This window comes from Phaseolus vulgaris, chromosome 3 (genome assembly GCF_051622355.1).
Source record: "Phaseolus vulgaris cultivar YP4 chromosome 3, ASM5162235v1, whole genome shotgun sequence".
NCBI lineage: Eukaryota > Viridiplantae > Streptophyta > Magnoliopsida > Fabales > Fabaceae > Phaseolus > Phaseolus vulgaris.
The window spans coordinates 510,001-515,000 of NC_143500.1; positions in this window are offsets into that span (position 1 = coordinate 510,001).

The window sequence follows — 5,000 nt, forward strand, 5'->3', positions numbered from 1 at the left end:
AAACGAAAATCATGGTTTTGGAAAAGTGGCTGGACTCAATCCTCACAAATGCCTTCAAAGTGATGTGGGAGAAGTTTGGGATCAAAAGGAATTGATCTTGACATGGTTGGTGCATAGCCAAGTTCATGATTTTGGATTTTTGGCTTGATTTTGTGACTTGGTGGTGATTTTGGTGAAAAACGAAAATGTTGGTTTTGGAAAAGTGGCTGGACTCAATCCTCACAAATGCCTCCAAAGTGATGTGGGAGAAGTTTGGGATCAAAAGGAATTGATCTTGACATGGTTGGTGCATAGCCAAGTTCATGATTTTGTGACTTGGTGGTGATTTTGGTGAAAAACGAAAATGTTGGTTTTGGAAAAGTGGCTGGACTCAATCCTCACAAATGCCTTCAAAGTGATGTGGGAGAAGTTTGGGATCAAAAGGAATTGATCTTGACATGGTTGGTGCATAGCCAAGTTCATGATTTTGTGACTTGGTGGTGATTTTGGTGAAAAACGAAAATGTTGGTTTTGGAAAAGTGGCTGGACTCAATCCTCACAAATGCCTCCAAAGTGATGTGGGAGAAGTTTGGGATCAAAAGGAATTGATCTTGACATGGTTGGTGCATAGCCAAGTTCATGATTTTGTGACTTGGTGGTGATTTTGGTGAAAAACGAAAATGTTGGTTTTGGAAAACTGGCTGGACTCAATCCTCACAAATGCCTTCAAAGTGATGTGGGAGAAGTTTGGGATCAAAAGGAATTGATCTTGACATGGTTGGTGCATAGCCAAGTTCCATGATTTTGGATTTTTGGCTTGATTTTGTGACTTGGTGGTGATTTTGGTGAAAAACGAAAATCATGGTTTTGGAAAAGTGGCTGGACTCAATCCTCACAAATGCCTTCAAAGTGATGTGGGAGAAGTTTGGGATCAAAAGGAATTGATCTTGACATGGTTGGTGCATAGCCAAGTTCATGATTTTGGATTTTTGGCTTGATTTTGTGGCTTGGTGGTGATTTTGGTGAAAAACGAAAATCATGGTTTTGGAAAAGTGGCTGGACTCAATCCTCACAAATGCCTTCAAAGTGATGTGGGAGAAGTTTGGGATCAAAAGGAATTGATCTTGACATGGTTGGTGCATAGCCAAGTTCCATGATTTTGGATTTTTGGCTTGATTTTGTGACTTGGTGGTGATTTTGGTGAAAAACGAAAATGTTGGTTTTGGAAAAGTGGCTGGACTCAATCCTCACAAATGCCTCCAAAGTGATGTGGGAGAAGTTTGGGATCAAAAGGAATTGATCTTGACATGGTTGGTGCATAGCCAAGTTCATGATTTTGGATTTTTGGCTTGATTTTGTGGCTTGGTGGTGATTTTGGTGAAAAACGAAAATCATGGTTTTGGAAAAGTGGCTGGACTCAATCCTCACAAATGCCTTCAAAGTGATGTGGGAGAAGTTTGGGATCAAAAGGAATTGATCTTGACATGGTTGGTGCATAGCCAAGTTCATGATTTTGTGACTTGGTGGTGATTTTGGTGAAAAACGAAAATGTTGGTTTTGGAAAACTGGCTGGACTCAATCCTCACAAATGCCTCCAAAGTGATGTGGGAGAAGTTTGGGATCAAAAGGAATTGATCTTGACATGGTTGGTGCATAGCCAAGTTCATGATTTTGTGACTTGGTGGTGATTTTGGTGAAAAACGAAAATGTTGGTTTTGGAAAACTGGCTGGACTCAATCCTCACAAATGCCTTCAAAGTGATGTGGGAGAAGTTTGGGATCAAAAGGAATTGATCTTGACATGGTTGGTGCATAGCCAAGTTCCATGATTTTGGATTTTTGGCTTGATTTTGTGACTTGGTGGTGATTTTGGTGAAAAACGAAAATCATGGTTTTGGAAAAGTGGCTGGACTCAATCCTCACAAATGCCTTCAAAGTGATGTGGGAGAAGTTTGGGATCAAAAGGAATTGATCTTGACATGGTTGGTGCATAGCCAAGTTCATGATTTTGGATTTTTGGCTTGATTTTGTGGCTTGGTGGTGATTTTGGTGAAAAACGAAAATGTTGGTTTTGGAAAACTGGCTGGACTCAATCCTCACAAATGCCTCCAAAGTGATGTGGGAGAAGTTTGGGAGCAAAAGGAATTGATCTTGACATGGTTGGTGCATAGCCAAGTTCATGATTTTGTGACTTGGTGGTGATTTTGGTGAAAAACGAAAATGTTGGTTTTGGAAAACTGGCTGGACTCAATCCTCACAAATGCCTCCAAAGTGATGTGGGAGAAGTTTGGGATCAAAAGGAATTGATCTTGACATGGTTGGTGCATAGCCAAGTTCATGATTTTGTGACTTGGTGGTGATTTTGGTGAAAAACGAAAATGTTGGTTTTGGAAAACTGGCTGGACTCAATCCTCACAAATGCCTCCAAAGTGATGTGGGAGAAGTTTGGGATCAAAAGGAATTGATCTTGACATGGTTGGTGCATAGCCAAGTTCATGATTTTGTGACTTGGTGGTGATTTTGGTGAAAAACGAAAATGTTGGTTTTGGAAAACTGGCTGGACTCAATCCTCACAAATGCCTTCAAAGTGATGTGGGAGAAGTTTGGGATCAAAAGGAATTGATTTTGACATGGTTGGTGCATAGCCAAGTTCCATGATTTTGGATTTTTGGCTTGATTTTGTGACTTGGTGGTGATTTTGGTGAAAAACGAAAATCATGGTTTTGGAAAAGTGGCTGGACTCAATCCTCACAAATGCCTCCAAAGTGATGTGGGAGAAGTTTGGGATCAAAAGGAATTGATCTTGACATGGTTGGTGCATAGCCAAGTTCATGATTTTGGATTTTTGGCTTGATTTTGTGGCTTGGTGGTGATTTTGGTGAAAAACGAAAATCATGGTTTTGGAAAAGTGGCTGGACTCAATCCTCACAAATGCCTTCAAAGTGATGTGGGAGAAGTTTGGGATCAAAAGGAATTGATTTTGACATGGTTGGTGCATAGCCAAGTTCCATGATTTTGGATTTTTGGCTTGATTTTGTGACTTGGTGGTGATTTTGGTGAAAAACGAAAATGTTGGTTTTGGAAAACTGGCTGGACTCAATCCTCACAAATGCCTCCAAAGTGATGTGGGAGAAGTTTGGGATCAAAAGGAATTGATCTTGACATGGTTGGTGCATAGCCAAGTTCATGATTTTGGATTTTTGGCTTGATTTTGTGGCTTGGTGGTGATTTTGGTGAAAAACGAAAATCATGGTTTTGGAAAAGTGGCTGGACTCAATCCTCACAAATGCCTTCAAAGTGATGTGGGAGAAGTTTGGGATCAAAAGGAATTGATCTTGACATGGTTGGTGCATAGCCAAGTTCATGATTTTGTGACTTGGTGGTGATTTTGGTGAAAAACGAAAATGTTGGTTTTGGAAAACTGGCTGGACTCAATCCTCACAAATGCCTCCAAAGTGATGTGGGAGAAGTTTGGGATCAAAAGGAATTGATCTTGACATGGTTGGTGCATAGCCAAGTTCATGATTTTGGATTTTTGGCTTGATTTTGTGGCTTGGTGGTGATTTTGGTGAAAAACGAAAATCATGGTTTTGGAAAAGTGGCTGGACTCAATCCTCACAAATGCCTTCAAAGTGATGTGGGAGAAGTTTGGGATCAAAAGGAATTGATCTTGACATGGTTGGTGCATAGCCAAGTTCATGATTTTGTGGCTTGGTGGTGATTTTGGTGAAAAACGAAAATGTTGGTTTTGGAAAAGTGGCTGGACTCAATCCTCACAAATGCCTCCAAAGTGATGTGGGAGAAGTTTGGGATCAAAAGGAATTGATCTTGACATGGTTGGTGCATAGCCAAGTTCATGATTTTGGATTTTTGGCTTGATTTTGTGGCTTGGTGGTGATTTTGGTGAAAAACGAAAATCATGGTTTTGGAAAAGTGGCTGGACTCAATCCTCACAAATGCCTCCAAAGTGATGTGGGAGAAGTTTGGGATCAAAAGGAATTGATCTTGGCATGGTTGGTGCATAGCCAAGTTCCATGATTTTGGATTTTTGGCTTGATTTTGTGACTTGGTGGTGATTTTGGTGAAAAACGAAAATGTTGGTTTTGGAAAACTGGCTGGACTCAATCCTCACAAATGCCTTCAAAGTGATGTGGGAGAAGTTTGGGATCAAAAGGAATTGATCTTGGCATGGTTGGTGCATAGCCAAGTTCCAAGATTTTGGTGTTTTGGCTTGATTTTGTGACTTGGTGGTGTGCCAAGAATCATGAAATTTTCAAAGTGGTGGTTTTTGAGTTTTGTTGGTTGGAAAGTGTCACAAATGCATGCAGAATGAGGTCTAGAAAGTTTGGTATCAAAACCAAGCCATCTTGATGTGGTTTTGAATTTTTGAAATGTTGGAAAATAGAGGGTTTTGAAAAAAATTCATGAAAATTCGAAACCTTGGCCAATCCTAACGAAACTTGGTGGGCACCTTCTTGATATTATTATGGGATGGACTGGAAAAAATCACGCAAAAATACGGTGTCTAGATACGTTTTTCCATTTTTCCCGATTTTCCACATTTCGGGTCTTTGGAAAAATAAAAAAAATACTTCCCCATGTCGAAAAATTCTAATTTTTTGCAGGCAATGTTGTACCATTTTTATGAGGATCCCTGCAAAAAATCTCGTGAAAATTCGTTCTCTAGGTCCCAAAACAGAACTTATGTCTACTCAAAAAAAGTGTATCTACTTGTACAAAAGTGGCTTTTGCATATTTAGCTATTATAGGGGGGGGGTGTTCCTCAATGCAGCCAGCTCTTGCACCATGGAAAATTCTGGTGCGGTCCCTTCATTCCCCCCTGTTTTGGCTTGCTTTGTGGTGGGGCAAGTCAAAACGCCCACACATGGGTGATCCACCAACTTGGGTTGGTGTCACCCGTTGTGGGCGGCGGCACGGTGGTGGCCGCCGTCGGTTCCGGCCGACCGACCCGGTGGGAAAAAATGTGAATCTGTTATGTGGATTTGTGGCACGCTGGTGGGA